The 21285-nt window shown below is 29.3% G+C and overlaps 1 protein-coding gene across 1 annotated transcript in view; it reads right to left on the reverse strand.

Annotated features, from left to right (window-relative positions):
- Nucleotides 1–13715, reverse strand: part of LOC113373243 (meiotic recombination protein SPO11-like) — a 71409-nt gene extending 57694 nt beyond the window's left edge. The window contains exon 1 of the mRNA XM_026613544.1: nt 13635–13715. The gene's annotated coding sequence lies outside the window, so the exon portion shown is untranslated. The remainder of the gene's footprint in view (nt 1–13634) is intronic.
- Nucleotides 13716–21285: the final 7570 nt, after the last annotated feature.

A 21285-nucleotide genomic window follows, 5' to 3' on the forward strand; every position in this document is an offset into this window, starting at 1 on the left:
AAACCGCGAACCACCGGTATATCAGTGAAATAAAATCAAATTTCGAGGGAAACATCGAAAGTGAAGGGGTGCGTGCCTGCATTCTGTAATCTACCCCCTTACTATTTATTTTTACGAGTTCTTCTAAGCCGTGTAATCTACTAATTTCTGTCAAATAAAACTATAGAGAGACGCGTATAATTCGTTTTTTATTGTGAGAAAGTGTTGAGAGGATTGGGTTTTGATGTTTCAATTTCTTATATTTAATAGTAAGTTGCGATTTTGAAATGATTGAGCCCGCAGATAATAATAATCGACTTGAAACGGCTGTTGGGTACAAAAATGTATTTAAATATAGTATATGAATTTTATTATATATCTTGCATTATATTTTATTAAAATAGTTGTTTCAATAATTCACGAAAGAGATGATAATTACAGATTCGATTGAAAATTCTCACGTTATATAATCAAGTTCACTACCAAGTTCGATAAAAAGGGCTTCACTATACGTCTATCTATCTATCTATTGACCTTTCAATTAAGTCTTAGACACTTAAAATTATCCATTCTATCCATTGTGTTTCTCCTGCCCTATCTCAACACGAAAGGAAACTGACAAAACGATGACGAGCAATTGAAGAATAAATAGTGAGGAGAATTTCTACAATTAACCCTAAAATGTTATGTTCAAATAATAAAAATCATCGAGATAATTATGTAGGAGGTCACCTTAATTGACATCATGAATTCGATACCCTTTTAGGGAGTTTTTGTTTTATTAGGTAATTAAAATGATTCATGGTAAAATTTAACAAAATAGACTAATGGTCTTAATAAAAAGTGGCGATATAACAACGTTGGTCGTACTGATATATGAAAGTTAACATTAATTAAATTAATTAATATAAAATTCTAAAATAAGAATATGAAGAAAATGATTCTATATGGTTAACCGCTGGGTTACTACAAAAACACTAATTGTAAGTAAAACAGAAAAACTCCTGCTCATAGAAGACGTAGTTCTGATTCCTATCAATTACAAAAAATATATATATTTACAAATGATTAATGTGCACGAATAAATTTTTGAATATCTGAATAAAGGTATTCGTACATGAATGTGAAAATCAATCAAACCAAAAATTATATTCATATTCTTAGTCTTGAAGAAAAAATTATAACTTAAGACTTGAAGAGTCGAGCCTTGGATCTGATTGTGATATGGATGGATGGTCCATATCACAATAAGGTCGAATGACCACATATGAACCTCAAAGAGCAGTCACATCAAACACAAGTTTCTAAGACGCCGAAATCTATACTACCTAACTAATATCCATATTTACAATCAAACAGTTTAATTAATTGCGATAGTATTGTATGTAAGTTTATCACTATTGTAGGCTAAGTTTACCGTTCCGTCGTCCTCCAGTGGGCGACCTCAAAGCTAATTCCAGAGCCAACAGATAACCTCGAACATAAGGGCTTGCTTTGAGCCTCATAGGGCGTATGAGGCAAAATTAGGCTAGGTTGGGGGTGTCGTGTTGTCTTGGCAAGCAAACGTCATTAATTGTGTAGAGAATTGCTGATAACGCAATCACATTTGATATTGAAAACAAAGAGAACGTACAGACCTATTTGAATTTATTTTAAAGGTCTTATCATAAAATGTTGATGCTCTAAGTCATCGTAACATTTTTCAAGGTGTCATTTTATACAAAAAAATTTAATTACTTTAATTTTACAGATATCACAAACGCATTCTAATCCATTATTATATCAAGTCAAAAGTGAAATCAAATAAGTCAATTTTCAACACAATACGCATTTTATTATTTTATATAAATCAAGAAACCTATGCTTCGATTGTTTCATTATTGAAATAAAATACAAGTATCCATAGATGAATTATTTTGCTTAAAAAATTATAAATTATGTTGTAATGGACCCTTTTATAAGAAAGCTGTGGTATTACAAAATTATAAATAATGTGAATTTGAAAAAGTAATTCTGAATTAACATACCATTCAAAACAATAAGTTTTTGTCCTAACCAAGACCTAACTAATTGTAAAATGGAAATATACATTGAGTCTTTAATTCTAATTCTAATAGATATCTAATTTCATATATGAAATATGGCAATTTCAATTGAATACACTTGGAAACTTACAGAATTACACTTGATTAAAAGTGGAGGAGTTACACTAGTAACTCCTAGTAGAAAAAAATATATTACAAAAACTTGTATATTTATGAATCCATGATTAAGAGTATTATATTAAAAATAATTGAAATCGTTATCTATTAATCACGAATAGAACTGAAAAGCTATATCACACACTGTTACAGTAGAATTAGTATATTTTAAAATGCACATTTAATACAGTAATTTGAAAATTCTCAAATTGACAAATGTCGTCAACATAAAAATAAAATTGAGTAGTTAATATAATAAGAAGAAAAAATAATAAACGATGTCTAAAGTGATCTCACACATTTGAAAGAAGAAATCAGGTATTATTAATGTAAGATAAGAACATGAAATTTATTTAAAAAAGTAGCTTAACAATCGTGTACGACTTTTACGAACGTGTCGATAATAAAGTTCTCAGAAACGACCAAAAATTTCAGTGGCAATATAGATACAAACAAGCAGGTATCAATTTATCTGTTACTTTATTCTCTTTTCAAATGCATGTCTTCATTTCGCACCGAGTAACATTGTATCGTTAAGATAAGAGAATCTCAAAGGAATAAATTGAATTCGATGTCTGCCATTTGTTCAAGGCGATCGTTTAATATAAATGTGCGACATGGATTGTAAAATTTTATCTACAGACAAAATTTAACAAAAACCAAACAAATTCAACCAATTTATTAACGCGTGGAAATAAAGGCGAACCAATGGAATTTATAAAGAATCTCGTGAGAAAGATAAAAGCGTACAAGACGAGCGGTATCTATATGCGTCTGGAGTTCCTCCGCCAATTCTTTCGGACATATAAATTTTATGTTTCGAATACGCGCGACTGCATCATGATTATTGTGATATTTTATGACAATGAAGTCCGAGAGCTAATTTAATAATTCAATTCACAGCCTTCTGAAAATTTAATGACGTGCAGTTAAAGTGCCAAGTATTGTACTGCACCGATTAAAAAACAATATTAGTATCGATTGTATTATTCGATGCATGGATAATTGAAAGAAATGATAATAAAACAACAATTTTATTATAATGATGCATTATTTAAATTACTTGAACTTCACCATAATTGTAACACAATTCATTTAATTTATTTTGATCCTAAAAATGTATTTCATTTAAGAGTAAACTTAAACTGTAGATGTTCGGGCATGGATTCTGATTAGAATCACTTAAGAGCTCGGCGAAACTCTGAACATTTTAATAATTCAAGCGCTTATCGCAAGCCTGTAATATTTCAGTATGTTATTTCAGACTATGAAATCGATATTCATACGAAGTTTCATTAAAATCGTCAAAAAAATAACATTCAATTGCGACGAAACGGACCGGCAGATCATTACCAGAAACTAATCAACGCGATGTCTTTCAAAAGTCGAATTTTTAAAATCGATTCAAGAGTGTGAACTAAAACGTGGGTTACACATTTCTGCTAATTGTAAAAGAAGGCTTGTCCGATCGTCGCACAAAACTAACAAACACTAGTGAAGTATCGAGTTAAATTCGAATATATTTGAAATTTTTGATATTGGTCTAGCCATTTTTCAAAAAACGACAAGAAAAAATTTGATCATTTGATTCAGAATGATGTAAAACGTCGAGAAGACATTATATTAGCAAATTGGATTTTTACGCTAAGATAAACTCCTTCAAGAAGATGAAAATTACAAAATTAATATAAAGCAATACAGACAAATAAAGTAAATATATAGCATAGAAAGTGGGAGATTTGCACATCCAACAAAAATGATCTGTAATAGAGAACATCTCACATTGATCATTGCCAAAAATGTACCCAAAAGTTGAACAAAACTATCCATTTACAATCATATTCTGCTTACTAAACGTTTTATACAATATTTTCAACGTAGGGAGATAAATTTAATAAAGAGTCGACACGGTCTATGAGTCGTCGAGAGATCTGAGCCCCGGCACGAGCTAAATGACGGTCGCGCGCCAGCTGATACCGGTCGAGGTAGAGATAGGTGGCACACGTCTGGGGAATTATCAACCAAGTCGAGAGACAATCATATAGGACATTAGTAAAACTAGCAAACTACAAAAATTAAGCACATAATGTATAGAATATTCACTTTTCAAAACTTTACCTAAGTAAGTACAGTAACTAAAAGAAGCACATTAATTATTTATTAATATTTTCTCGGGTGTATCGTAGAAATGAGCAAAATAGAATCAAAAGAGTACAAATACCAAATAAATAGTTTGTTTTACCTAATACTTTTATCGACACCTGGATATCATCGATCTTCAAGTCAAATCAAAGATACAAGCATATTCTTTTACCCGTCTGACTCATAATAAGTAATTGGCCCATTACACGATGTGAAACAAAGGAAACGAATCGTCGGGACGTGCGTTACACATAATTGTTAACAAGAAGAAACTGAAAGCCTGATTATTTTTCTTTTCAACATTATTAGCCGATACTGCATAAATATACACGTAACAAGCGATTACGACGGTCAGTATCGTGTTCCGCCGATATGAAAGGATTTATATGAACGTTTAAGCATTTAATTTATACGTATCGCCACTCATTACAAGTTACAAGTACGAAGGGAATAAAGATTTATTAACTATGTGCTCTTGCTCGGTGCGTTACTTGTAATAACGGCAAAAAGATTGGACTAACGACTGACGTATATAATTATAATATACAAACAATAAATACATGGCCATTTAATTCTGGATATAAATGGAATTCCACACAAACATACCTTATATAAATACGCAATATATCTGAATATGTATAAATATGCACAATGTGCATTGCACATATTGCGAATGCGTATGAATATCCTAAGCATGTTTTATTTTTTTCGCGCTAATTTAATTTTCATTATATAACACTGGCGATGAGAATAATTTTTTATACCTCGTACTAAATTGATTAATCCATACAAACTCCAACAGCAACACAGAAATCAATGAAATTCGAATACATTCAAATGAATACAAATGCCGCCTCAAAGATCACCCAAACTCACTCGCCAGACAACTTTGCGACAAAACTACCAGGGACAGATTGAGAGAGAAATTCATGTTACAATAATATCTGTCAACCTCAAAATCTTTGGCAATGATCAGAAATTTTGTATTCTTACACCTAAATGTACCCTTAAAATTTTAATTCAATTGAAATTAAACGAGTAATTGAAAAACAACATCAAAGAAAAGAAAACTAAATTTCGGATAAGATTCTCAAGCGTATAATTAAGTATATCGTTCTTTCTATTTAAACACCATTTCCAAAATAAGAAGTTAGAAGTACATATATTAATTTTATAACTTGCATGGAGTGCAATATATTTCTTATTTAAGGATTGAAATTGTTATGAGATATTACATATTGAAAAATAAATTAATATTATATTTACAACAAAATTGAACGCATACAAACGAATTTGAAAATGCAAGTTACATTGTGAATATAATGTAATGCCATTATAATAAATATGTAATTATCAAGAAATTGAATGGTTGATATTCATAATTTATTAATTACATACATGTGTATATTTATGCATATATGTGCATGTGTAGTATAAAATTTACTCAAATCATTTTTCCCACGAATAGTATCCAACATATAATAGGTCAGTCTTAAGAATGCATATGCATCGGCTATTGTTTCTCACACATCACCTTACATATGACTTTATATTGGTCGTTTCCGTTTCCTAAGCCCTTGGCTATCGTATTAAAGGGGAGATTAAGAGATCGGTTTACTTCCCGCTTCATTTGTCGCATTGATAGGGAAAAAATATTCATGAAATTAAAAGAAATCCATTGTAGATATTATCGTGGTCAACACCTTTAGCTCAGAACTGATAATTATTGTGAAGTTCTCACGTGGTAAAAATAAATCGCAAGATATAATAAAAATAAATATATTTAGATTGAATCTCATTATACACGAGAACATTACTTTATTTTTATATGTAAGCTTTTCATACGTACGGTTTTACGGACGCATTATAATTAAAGTTTAAAAAATAAAATAATTTTTCAAAGCTTGAATATTCTTTCGGGCCAGCGGTGGCGATATCGGTTAGAGCGTGGGCTAGCAGCAACTAGTCCCAGGTTCGCTGGATCGATTTCCGCTACCGCCGTAGCCCGACATCAGGCAGCTTTGATGTCAAATTTCCACTTGGGGTTATAGATCACAGTATAATTCCAAGTGGAAATCGTCCTTCGTGGACATAGCTGCAACATCCAATCACATGTTAACTATTAGACGTAAGAGCTAATATCAAAAATAAGTCTTAACCAACAGCTTTTAGAACATATAAGAGTTCTGATTGCTGTTCAAACAATTAAATATGCTGTTTTAGATATTACATATATTCAATAACTTTGAATGTTAAGAAAGTTCCAAAGATCTTATATTATGAATTAATAGTCACGTATATATTAACCAGTTAACTATATAGTTCACATCGACACAGTTTTGTGTCGTCCACATCTAGCTCATGACGAGTATATTCGTCAACCACAAGGTAAGCTACACTGGTAAGATTTCGGGGGTGGAAAATATGGGTTTATTTTATGAAACTGAAAAATTAAACTTCCAATCGCTAAATTTCTACCTATTTGTATTTGATGCTATTCTCCCCGCACGTGGACATTTCACGCAAGTCTTATTTCTGATGATATGCGATACGATGATTGTTATTACGTATATATGCTAATGCAATTAATCTAAAACACGCCTAATTATACAGTCCTAGCACGATCGTACGAGTAATTATATCCCAAAATAAATTTTTAGACAGATAAAACGATCAAAATTGTGTATTCCATATACCACCTCTGCCTATAGGCCGCGATTAGCATAGCGACCCCTCCTCGCTCACTCTGCACGGACAATTGCGTCCGATTAGAATCTTAAGCGCCACCACATGTTTCACCGCTATACGAGCTTCTTGTTTTTTATTTTCAATTCCATTTTATTTTTTGGAACATCATTCCATTTGCATATGTAAAAGGATGACTCTGTCTTCTGTTGGCGATACATATACATCGGCAAATAAAAGTATTGTCGGTATGCTTTTGGGATACTAATGATCATTGCCAAGGTACAAGATATTGAAGCAAACTTAAATTTGTTAAACGTGATTGCATCTTGTGATATTTTTTAGAAGTAAATAACCAAATAAAAAACTATTTTAAATGTTCTTAATATTAGCATGATGTCAAACTTCCATTTGAGGTAAATAGATCTCAATAATTATCTCAAGTTAAAATTGCCTTTCTTTCATGAGCATAGCTGCAATATCCCAATCAGTAACTCAATCTACGGTTGCTTTCTAGTAGCGTTCCGAAATTAATATGAACTATATTTCAGTTAGTTAGGAAATCGAGAATTGGAAGACGTGGATCATTTCAGATACTTGGGAAGTACCCTGTCCAGATACTGCACGAGAAAGATCAGGACAAGGATCGCAAACCCAAGGCGGCACTTGCGAAGAAGAGAATGCTACTTACGAACAAACTGAGTCTTGACTTGTGAAAAAAGCCAATAAAGTGTTATGTCATGGACTCTAAGAAATGCCGACAAAAACTATCTAGAGAGTTTTGAAATGTGATGCTGGAGTCGAATGGAGAAGATAAAGTGGACAGACAAGATACCAAATAAAGAAGTCCTGAGAAGACTGATCAAAGAAAGGACTCTACTGAGCACTATCCTGAATAAAAAAGAAAACTGAATCGAACCCGTTTGAGTGTCTACTTCATGATGTAGTCGAAGGTAAAATAGAAGGACTGAAAGGCATGAAAAAAAGAAGAATGCAGATGATTGACGACTTACGCGAGAAGAGAAAATACAAGGAACTGAAAGCCCAATTTAAGCAAAAGTTAGGGAAAGAAAATATATAAAGAATGTGTAAAAGAGGGTGGGGTGGAAGTAGTAGTAATGAGAATGATAGACGAGTAAAGGTAAGAAATTTATTGATTTGAGGTGGCTCTCACACCATGAACCTGTCTGCGGGCAGACTATTATTCATTATTATTATTATTATTATTATTATTATATATATACATAAGGCAGTATCGCAGACATAAATAATCATATTTAAAATCAATGTATTACTTATCTGGGTATTAAAAAACATTATGATTCAAAATAATCTAAATACAACATTTACCATTTGACAAATATTCATATATGTGGGTTATATAGACTAATTCACCAAACATACCATATGTTAACCAAAACTGAGTCAAAATCGCCATGGTATATACAATTAATTTGCATAAATGAATATGAAATGAGGCTAAGAGGTGTACAATGGAATTACATGCTTCATTTGAATCAGCAAATAACCAAATTATACCGATATGATGCAAGCATAGGAATGGCTCGATTAAGTATATTAGAAAATCAGTTTTATACATTTCATACGGGCTGTTTATACGACAAATAGTATTATATTTGTTATTGGAGCACTCGCGCATCGATAATTTACTATTATTGAAATATTATACGAGAATGAATTAATTTATGATGTGATATAATGTTTTAGTAACACCCGCTTGAAAGATCAATTTATCATAATAAAATGATAAGTGCATTTATTCATATAATAAAGGAAAAATATTGACCGTAGCGAATCTCATATATTCAAGTTTAAGAAAATATTTGTCATATAGAATAAAATGAAAAAAAGTGCAATAAAATCGTCTATTAATATTTCAAAATTTTCGAAAATAAAATGAATTCAATCCACCAAAAAATATTTGTTGCATATGAATTTGCCGGTAGAGTAAAAAAATATACAAGTTACGAATATTAATTCGTAAGTTTTATGAGAAAAAATTGAAATGTATGAAAATTCATATGTGTAAATGTAAAACATTTTGAAATTTCTTATTGTCCACTAAGCGAAAATTTTGTAATTTATATATAATTTTAAATGTAAGAATACAAAAAGATATATTATATATATATATATATATATATATATATATTATGTCAATTCTATTCTATTATAAAAGTTCGTTAAATTAAATGATATAGACAACACTCTCAACAATGAATCGTTCAATTATTTAATAATTTATATCCAACAGCAATCAACCCCTTCAGAACATGCAAGTGCACTTAAACAATCGCCTTAAAATATAATACCACCATAAAAGTACATAGGGGTTAAAAGTTACTGTTCAGTTGCACGTGCACGTTTCGATAAAGGATTTCTCCATCCTACGAATAAAAGTTAATTTAAACTCGTTAATTAAAAGTAACGTTTTTCTATTGTATGAAAGTAATAGATATAAATATAAGCAGAGGCTGAAAAGTTTTCATAGTAGGTATCCTATCTTGATTAACAAATTTATATTATATCATATTCATAGTGAGGAACAATTTGAATCGATTTGAAAAGTTAGAAGATTCAGTTATAATTTTTTTTTCTACTTTCAATTAGGCTTATCTATTATATTAATACAATATTTATAAGTTTTAAAAAAATCTACAGAAGTTAAAAAAGAAATTAAATCAACTGTTTCTATGTATAAACCGCAATATGTAGTACTTCATTCTAACACACACTTTAATATGAAAAGATTATTAATATGTGAAATGTTAGAAAATTCTGGATACTATAGAAAAAAAATATAAGACGTAAGAGTTAAACCGACATCAGACAGTTATCACACATGTATAAAAAGGGTTAAAAGTTACTGTTCAGTTGCACGTGCACGTTTCGATAAAGGATTTCTCCATCCTACGAATAAAAGTTAATTTAAACTCGTTAATTAAAAGTAACGTTTTTCTATTGTATGAAAGTAATAGATATAAATATAAGCAGAGGCTGAAAAGTTTTCATAGTAGGTATCCTATCTTGATTAACAAATTTATATTATATCATATTCATAGTGAGGAACAATTTGAATCGATTTGAAAAGTTAGAAGATTCAGTTATAATTTTTTTTTCTACTTTCAATTAGGCTTATCTATTATATTAATACAATATTTATAAGTTTTAAAAAAATCTACAGAAGTTAAAAAAGAAATTAAATCAACTGTTTCTATGTATAAACCGCAATATGTAGTACTTCATTCTAACACACACTTTAATATGAAAAGATTATTAATATGTGAAATGTTAGAAAATTCTGGATACTATAGAAAAAAAATATAAGACGTAAGAGTTAAACCGACATCAGACAGTTATCACACATGTATAAAAAAACGATGTCGAGGAGATCCAATGCAAAGCCCAGTCGGTTCTCGATAAAAAAGTTTATGAATCGATGGTTTAGCTTTAGAGTAGAGCGCTTTACTACAAAAATCTTGAGTATGAGTAATAGTTAATTTATCACCCAATTCATATTATAGTCAATAAACTGAGGTGTCGACTTATTAGTATTCGTGCCACCGTCATCTGGCCATCTGTGATATTTGGTCGCGTGTTTTACTTGATCATCTAATTGGCACATGATTCAAAACGTCATCTCCCTTATGGACCTTGTTGTAAAGTGTCGAGGGTCGTAATAACACTTTGAATCATTATTAGTTAGTTTATAACATCAGATATGGTCACCCGCCACCCCATAAAAATTGACAGCACATGTTTACATGTCGCCGCTTGTAATGAAGGAGAAATGAGGTGGAAGTGGAGCTATGTCCAATTAAATAGAACTCAGCCCTTAAATAAATTAAAATAAATTGGTATATGTCATAAAAATGCCAGAAGCCTAATAGTAAAAAAGGCATTAATTATAAGATAAATAAATCTTCATAAATTGATTGATTGTAATTTCTATTTTAACAAAAAAATATTTGTAAAATTAAATCAATTTGGCTGTATCACTTAAAATCTATTAAACAGCTGAATTTCTGAACATTCAGAACCTTTATAAATCCGTTTAGATATTTAATGATTCTATTAATATCTATTTAAATATATATGCAAACACATCTACAAAGATTTAATTTTGTATTTTGATCTTGTTCGACAAGTACAAGATCAAGTGTACCTGCAAGTATAAATAATATCAATTAAGTAGAAAATTAACGCGTGGAGATAGTCATATTAATAATTTTTTTAATATATATGCAAGCACATCCAAAAAAATTTAGGAGCCGATTCTGTCGTAAAATAGATCAATGTTATGGCAAGGCTATTTTATGTAGCAGTTTTTATATAAAATAGTACTAGAAACTGTCAAAATTAATATGGTTACTGTGCAGTCAGGCGTTTTACACAAAGCCTAACCTAGAAAACGCACAAATGTCAAAAAACGATATTATCATAACTGCATCTTTGAAATATGGCTTGATAACATATGAGTGAAGTTGCATTTTATATATAAAATGTCTGATCACACAGTTAATAGATGGCATTTAATCAGTATTTAGTAGCATTTTGTATGAAAACTGGCACGTAACATAGCCTTGTCATAACATTGGGGTATTTTAAGGCAAAATTGGCCAACTAATAATGTATTTCGTCTAATAATGTATTTGTTTGAACCTACAAGTAACAAAATATATCTATTACATACTAATTTTCACTGTTTAGTTACTCGTATTTATTTTGGCTAATTTGTTGTAATTGTAAGTGGCTATATGCCATATAGCAAAGTTAAGTTAAGGGCGATTTAGATAGATGAGATTTTTAACAATATATACTAACTTATTGCCAACAAATCCATATTGTATTGTAGATTTCTATCGTAAGAAATATATACACAGTAAGTAGCATTATTTTTATAAACCGTAGTGATTAAATTTAGGGTAGCAACTTTAAATTAATTAGTTGACCCGCTGATTACAGAATTTTTACAGCATTTTTCACACATATCATAATCGCTATCGCATATAATGCTTTACCGCTAATTACCATGAAAAATATAAAGCGACAACAGGCGTATGCACAATGAGCTTTTGTCGTCAGTCCCAAAAAACGGGGTGACGGGCGAAGCAATTAACATTATCATGAAAAACAATAGCACATCATCCGATTAACATGCAATTAAATAAACAATTAGAATAATGCGATGTTCAGCAGAGCGCGAAGAGCCCACATGACGACGAATACGCGAGCTGGAGTATATGTGCAGCCGCCAAGTTGGGAGGCTCGGCGGAAGGTAAAGCGCCCTGGACGAGCAAAATTAAATTTGAAAATTGTTATTGACTTGATAATCAATAATCAATTTGTAATCACACAAGCATAATGTTAAAATACAAGAAAAAATTATTATGCATTTAGAAAATTTATTTATTTAGAAAATTTATTATTCGTTTAAAAAATTTGCATTCAAAGTAAAAAAGCAATTTTAGAGTTGTAATCAATTTAAATAACCGAATGGCCAAAAAGTGCAAATGTTAAAATAAAAATAGAAAAACTATTGCTCGAAGTTCAAGGAATAATATACTAAAATGGAAATTTTATAGGATATGAAGTAATATTGTAGGTGGCTAAATGCTTGAAGTTAGCTAGGCCATAAAAAAACTAGAAAATTGTTTTATATGTACTTAAGTTTGTTTTTTCTTCGTGTATATATGTTTTTCAAACTTTTATAACAGACTTCATTGAATTTACGAATGATACAGAATATTTAATATTATTTGAGAATAAACTTTGCTGATAACTTGCTGAATTTTTCTTAAGTGTTTCAAATAGATAATTAAGTTCTTTGCAGATTGACAAGAAATTTGCAATTAATAAATGCCCTCAATAGCTTTAACTACTTATTAACCTGGTTTTGAAAATTATTTTAATTTTACGCAAAAGTCAAAAGTCTTCCCTAGCTCTCGTTTCATCATATATTTATGTGTAGAAGAGATTATAGCTCGTTTTAATTACTTTTTGAGTATGTATATATACAAACACATACGTATACATATACATACAAACACACACACACATATATATATACACATACATATATGTATGTATGTGTTTGTATATTTTATTTTTATGTATGTATATGATATTTATAAACATATTTAAATAATTTAATACATAAATACTTCTTAACAGCCATCAATCCAAATATTAAAAAAGAAAGAAAACCAAATTATGTTTCTTAGAATAAATTCAATAGATCGATACGTTTCGATTCCCAATTTCACTCTTTCTCAGTCCAAACAAAACAAGTTATTAAACACAAACTCGGACAAAAAATAAAATGAAGTAATATTTTTATTGATCATATATTTTGGAATTTTATTGATATATTCGTTTGTGTTTAATAACTTATGTGTTTAGTTTCCACCGAGATAAATTGGGTCTCGAAACGTATGAATCTATTAAATTTATTTTAAACGAACATAATTAAGGTTTTACCTTATTGATGGTAATATACTAGATTTATTACAGAATTGTATAAATAACCCTATATGTGGATACAACAATTTTTCATTCGTCAATTCAAAAATAATAAGTAGATATAAATAAAAAAATGTCACTTACCTTTTTCGTGTATTAGAAACTCATTAAAACTTGAACTTTTCAGTCCTAGGCAATAATTTTCTGGATCCAAACACAATGCTGATAATTATCTGAAAATAAAAAAAATAAATTTATATAGTTTGTTACTAATAAATTTAGTTATTTATAGCGATTTACTTATTGACTCAACGAATTCATAAAAAGTATACTAAAACGCTTAAATGCTACATAAAACTGTGAGGATTTCATTCGCAATTAATTTGATGTAATTCTTCTTGATCTCGTCGACGTGATATATGCTACATAAAGAAGATCGGTTGTCTGACTTTCAAATTAGCGTGCGCCCTGTAACTCGTACACACACTAATTACACATCAAACACGTCGCACTCAAAGGAACAGTACCGGCGGCGCAAGCTGGAGGCTGCCGGGTAGAACAAGTCGTAATCGATTTAATTAATTGGAGTCTCAAGAAGAATATATTCAGAATCGATCAAGAAAGAAATAATTTTTTATAGTATGTGTATTCAATATGCTTTTTTATATTATTGGATTAATGAAAATTTTAAAGTATGATTAATTGAAGTTGGAACACGATCAAGTTCCAATATAGATGCTGCTCAACATTTATCTAAAGTCAATTTGATTTGATTCTTAGTGTCTACAACTTGGATAATTTAAAAAGGTTGCCGAAAAGTAAAAAAACCTCCTTTAGTTTAAATGAAAAGTTCAAAAGTTAAGAGAGTAAATATACTAAATCGAAACTATTCCAAAATTCAGTAAAATCGTCGAGCATTTGGGTGAACATGAGCTTCGTGTACATTTTAGCAATATTAGCAGCGCTTTTCATTTGACTACGACAAACAAAGTATTATAAAAACCTTAAGTGTAACAGCCCAAAATTAGTTCTTTCCCAGAAATTTTATCTTAAATCAAAAGAAACGCTGGGCCAGTTTACCAGATGTGTCGCTTATATAACGTTTTTTTAATCAAAGGCTATCAGAAATTAAGGGTTCTTCTATAAAGTGTTGCAATGAATTGCTTACAAAATACGTCGGTTTTTTATAAATTATTATAGAAAATAACAGCCTAAAATTAGTTCTTTTCCAGAAATTTTATCTTATATCAAAAAAAGCACAGGACCAGTTTACCAGATGCGTCGTTTATATAACTTTTTTTTAGTTTAAAAGCTATCAGAAATTAAGGGTTCTATAAGCTGTTGTGGTGAGTTGCTTGCAAAGTACGTCGGTTTTTTATCCCATTCTTATATGATGTATAATTAATATTAAATTTTCTTTAATAGTGGCAAGTTTTTCTATTGATTTAGCAATGCCGGGTAAGGGCTATTTTCATTTGGAAAACTATTGCTATCTATTTTTTCAAGTGAAAACCTATGTCACTACTGTTTGACATCAGGCTGGAGATATAAATACATATTGGCATTATATTGGCACATAACATTTTTGAGTTCATTTTTATATGAAAACAAAACTTGAATGTTGAAGTTAAAATATTCATTAGCTAGTAAGAGCCACTAACGACACAGTGTAAAAAAATATAAACTTATTTTATGCAAAATTTAAAATTACTTCCATAAATTTTATTAATGCCGTGGTCAAGTGGCTCTATCGCAGGATTCGATATGAAGGGACCCGGATCGAATTCTGGTCGAGTAGGGTACTCCATATAAAAATGAATTTATAGGCTAAATGTAGTAATTTACAAAGACAATTGCAAAAATTAAAAAATTATTTGTTATTTATACATCTAAGTAAATGTAAACATAAACAATGATGTACAATAATTTATAATTATATGCAGGGTGGCGGGGATAGCTCACTCAGTAGCGTTCTCGACTCACATGCTGGAGGAATTCGGTTCGAATCTCCAGCAATACCAGAATTAAAAATTTAGAATATTAAAGTAGATTAAGAATTGTTAATTTGTAGAATACAAGAAAAAATTGTATCAGAAGTAAGAAGGAAAAGAAATTTAGTTTAAAAGATGAGAAGAACATATTGAGAAACAAGAAGAAAAATGAAAATTGAATGGAATTGAAGAAAGAAAATTGAATGAAAGATTAGGATATAAAAAGAGATAGTATATATATGATGAAAAATAATATGAATAATGTAGGTGGCTAAAAATGCTGTAAAGTGGAGGCCAATAAAAATTAAAAAAAAATTATATGCAGTTTTTTAATTCTTGCATTTGCTGTAATATTATTAAACATGTAATTACAGTTCCAACCTTTAAAATTCATCACTCTATCCTTTACCCTTGCACTTCATCAGGTCATGGACAATGGAAAGGGTAAAAATGCGCACGACAAATCCTTAATTCGATTCATTGAGCATAACCGTGAAATGTTTCATTTGCGAAAATCCGTCGCCTCTTGCTTGATTTATATCGTTTCGCAATTTAATAAACACTCGAGTTCAACAATTGTGCGAGTGCATTCGACTAATAGACATGAAAAAGGATTAAGAGTGGAAATAGAAGAGTGTTGGAAATTTGAAATCTAAACCGACGGAGGATTAGATTTATGTGTTTGGGATTATTTGCACAAACACCTTTGGATGTCTTTATTAGATTGAAAATGCAAACGGTAATGTTAGAACATGATAAATCAATATATTATTAACAATCGACTAATGATGGTAAATAGTTTTGTGATAAAACTTTAGAGAGATATTACTGAACTTTATAATATTGCCTGAATATTTAATATGAATAATTTAATTAGCTTTTATACTCAATTTTAAATTATTAATTGTAGTATTGCATAAAAAAAAATCCAGAAAAATTCTTTTCTTGATTATTATAAATTTTCACTGAATTATGATGTTCTAGAAAATAGAAACAATAAAAAATAGATTTTAGAGTAAATCTGAATTATTTTTATACTGACTCAAAAAGTATTTATTGATCATTTATCAAAATAAATAAATTATAGAATTTGTAACCTTTAATATCACAAATAAATTCAATATATTTATAAATTAACACCACCAAATGATTTCATATGATCAGAGGACAAAACAAGTAGCAATTAACGTTACTTAAAACAAAAATTACTCTCAATGTAATTTAACCACTTAAGAAGATATTACTATGCCCAAGTGTAATTGCACTAAAATAATAAAAGTACATATATATATATATATATATATATATATAGTATATATATATATATATATATATATATATATATATATATATATATATAATTGAGTGAAATTTTATCGTTAAGCATCTAGTGCAATTCGTGTTGTCACGCAAGTATATTAATTTATATCAATCTTTTATGGTAATTAAATTTTAACTCATTAGTAGAAATTGTCTCGACTGGTTTGGACGTCGCAAACAAGTTTAATATTTTTTTAAGCACATTATGTAAATTAAAGCACTCGCAAAAATAAATCAAAATGAGAATAACTACCTTTTCGAGATTTGTGGAAAAACAATAATAGGTACTTGAATCTCATCGATTTGAGTTAAATGTATTTTTGGGTCAAATAGTTTTTTTTTCATAAAGCTTGAAGGTAAGCTTAATTCAAGTACCACATAGGAGTAATTGATAAAGAGTGATTGGAATCATCAGTTATATAATTTAAAAAAAAACTAATACAATGTCCGCCCTCATATTTTCAGTTTAAGTGGAGTTCGACTTGCAAGTTTATATTTTCAGCAAAAATATTTCAACTGAAATCCTGATGGATAAAGAATTATAGCAATGTACAAAACTATAATTTTGTTTTTGATTATAATTAAATAGGTCACCACAAATATTATTAAATTTAATCTAACTGCATCCAAGGCGCGTTAATTTTTATGTGTCTAGTGTTGAATAAGTATTCATCATACAGCTAGATCTGAATAAGTGAAAGGACGAATTTTGGAAACAGAATTAAGTTTATTCACAAATATAGAATAAATGCATCTGCCTCCTGGGCGCGTGCTATGTGAAAGGGTTCCTCAAGGGTTGTCGATGCGGCGCATTGTGATGCAAGAGAAGTCAATTTGTGCCAGGGATTCCATTGTTGCATGAATGCGGAGTTAATTTTGTTTACGCTTAAAGTGTTAGAGAACAGATGCTTTTCTGTAGAAATATTATTTATAGAGTGAGATTTAAGGATGAGATTTAGTCAAATGTTATATTATTTATGGGAAAAGTGGTGCATGTGTGGAACGAGCGAACCGAATACGCAAAATTGAACAACGGATTAAACTATTCAATTTAGATACTGAGGGAAACGTGTTTATTTATACATCAGCAGCAATAGGCTAATCGGCAACCCAACTTAATAATATTAATATTGAATTATACTTCGACATGTGTGCTTTACATCATTCTGGTATTGTTGTTGCCATTATAAAGAAGAAATTATAAACTAAAATATTTTATTATATGAAAACTCTCCACATATTAAACATACGTAAACACTTCTAAGAAATCGATCACACATATTTATTCAGTTGTTTATTAATTCAAATTGATATTTTTCCCAGGCTTCGTGGTAATCCGACTGGTATCATTAATAATATTGAAATCGTACAATGTACAAATATTTATATCACCGAACAAATTGAGATGCAATACGGAACTTCATAAATAGTAAATACATATTAATTCTGACAGAGAACGAGTTAATAATCTGTGATTTAGGTAATGCGCACTTATTTACATCGTTAAAATATGTATCTGGAAATAATATTTCACAAAGCATAAATTCAAGATTTTCAGTTACATAAAATTAACTAAATCAATAATCTCGTATAAAGGCACTCTTTCGGTTTTATCATATATCTCGACATAGTGGTTTGACACGATCAAGAAAAAATCGGCGGATTTCACGCAACAAGAAACTGGTTTAAAGATGTGGTTAATTTATTTGATATGTTTTTCATTCATTAATGGTATTGAGTATTTACTTTTTGCATGTGCAGGCAGATGCAAGATTGAATTTAAAAATAGAACATCAATGAATTAGTGATATTTCATTGCAAAAAATGCTCGAGCCAATATATATATATATATATATATATATATATATATATATATATATATATATATATATATATATATATATTGTATAGTATTAGTATTATAGCCGAAACGACGTATGGATTTAAAATAAATTTTTGAAAGAAATTTATGTTTTTTATTGATGTTTTGCTCGATTACTAGATACTATATATATATATATATATATTGATCGTACAATGTATGTAAAAATCCAGGACTTATCTATTGAATATATATATATATATATATATATATATACATATGTATTTAAGTAAGTATGTATGTATGTATATGCAATACAAATTATATTACATATTTTTAAACAAATTAAATTAGATCTGCAAAACTATTTTTCATTAACAATAACTGCATCACTAAAAGTGCCATGTGAAGAAAGATATTATACTCCAAAGTGAAATGTAATATTCCAAAACTATCGATTTGTATTAGGCAATAAACAGTAATTATATCATCAATGATTACTTCACTTGTGCAATAATCGTTTGTGCAAAACGCTAATTCATGATATTATATTTCACTAACGCAATAGTTTAAATCTTAATAAATCACGAACATCACAATCAAAATCGATTAACATCGATATCGGACTGATCAAGAAGAATTGCGCTCATAATTCATGAGAATTAAATGATCGTGAATGTATAAATCGATTTGATTAGCCAGGATATATGTTGCAGAATTTGTGCATTGATAAAGAGTAAAATTGTAGAACTAGAAAATGTGAAAAAGTGATAAATACTGTGAAATATGGATATGAAAATGTAAAGTGTAATAATAAAAGAGAAAATAATTCATCAAGAGATCAATATGCAATCACAATTTGATCACTATATTTATCATTATTATTCTTTTATATTGTAACAACTAACAACATTATTAATTGGATTATACATACAATATAATATATAATAAAGAAGTACGATTATAAAATTTGTTATCTATTTTACTTGTCTCTAAATCCATTCTATTTATCGGTCTCAAATAATTTAAAAGATTCGAATTCCATACCGTGCCATTCTCTCCCAGCATGTCAATTATTCCTCGGTATCGGTCAGAAGAATGATTTTTGCATAAACACACGCCAGACAAAGAAGCGCCTGAATCAAAACGATCCTTACAATAGTCTCCTAACGAGTGAATGGTCATTACCGATTGCATATGGATCAAAATGATGGATCACTATCTTACTGTGACACGTGGCTCAGTCATTGTATGGCCACGACTCACGCTTTGGCGACCACTTGATAGTAGGAAATTTAAATGCACAATGAGACGCGTGCACGTCAATCTCTTCGAGTGAGCGCCGTGAAATTTATTTTTTCGAAATGATTCGCGGACGTCATACGATTTGATCGATAACGTAATGGCAATTCCAAGTTTTGCGCAAAATTATGGTTGGAATGCAGACATTCAGCGTTTTTAGTGAAAGCAGCGTGTGAATTTATAGAATTTTAGGGAAAAAATTAGGATAAAATGTGATAATGTCTATTAAACCAACTCATCTGAATCAAGATTTATAATTAATTAAAACATTGTAGATCAATGAAAACAATTTTGTGTTTTTAATAGCAATTCGATTGTAGTGAAAATTATTGTTTAATTTTATTTAAGTTGCGCCTGATTTAGATTTGAACAATTTTGTCGCCCATATTAAATACTAGGGAATGCAATACCGGTATACCGGTATACCGAATTACCGGTAAAACGCCCGATTTTTCGGCGGTATTTTTACCGGTATTTACTCCAAAAATACCGGTATTTTCGGTATTTTTACATAAGCGCTATTTGATACATAATACATTAAAGTTTAAATTTCTCGGAACAAATTTATCTTTAAATTCCATAATCGCATAAACAGCTATATCTTCAAGTGATTCTATAGGATAAACAAATGTCAAATATTATCTCAGCTCGTCATTAATCTAAATATTTATTGCTTTACTAAGGGCTACACATCGTGTTACAATAAATAGAATTGGACTGATACATAATGATGTTTGTTTCATCTTATGTAAAAATGTAACAATTTTTAGGTAATATTTGCGCCAAAATATTTTATATCATACAGATTACCTCTGCGCAATCTTTATTTTTTTCTAACTTTATACATAATAGTAATGATAATTACTAAATATTTTTGCTTGTTATTACAATTATAAAATATTATTTTTCGAAAACGTTTCAAAGTTTGAAACACTACAGAACCATCACATTGTTTTAAATAACAAAACTCAACAATTATAGTAACTTATTTATCTCGATAAAGTATCCGATCTTAAATTAATGTAGAAAAAATATTTTTGGAGATTATGCTAATTTAACACATCGGATACAGACAATAGAGGTAATTTTAATAATGTAATATGATCTTTTGTAAGTTTATAGTCTTTCTTACTCATAAGTTTATTTTTTGTGAAAAGTACTCAATATACTCGATAGTGATAATGAATTAATTAAATTGGATATAATTTTGTCATATTATTATTTAAAAAAATAAATTTATTGCTTTATTTTATTGTTTAGTTGAATATAGTTGTAGTTGTATATACATTTTTTTATACTTGTACTAATAACTTTCAATTTGTTTACGTTTGTTTAAGATAATAAAAATACCGGTAATTTA

The sequence above is a fragment of the Ctenocephalides felis genome, unplaced genomic scaffold (assembly GCF_003426905.1).
Source record: "Ctenocephalides felis isolate EL2017-DRISC unplaced genomic scaffold, ASM342690v1 CF-g0.4_SCAFFOLD_01604, whole genome shotgun sequence".
Lineage (NCBI taxonomy): Eukaryota > Metazoa > Arthropoda > Insecta > Siphonaptera > Pulicidae > Ctenocephalides > Ctenocephalides felis.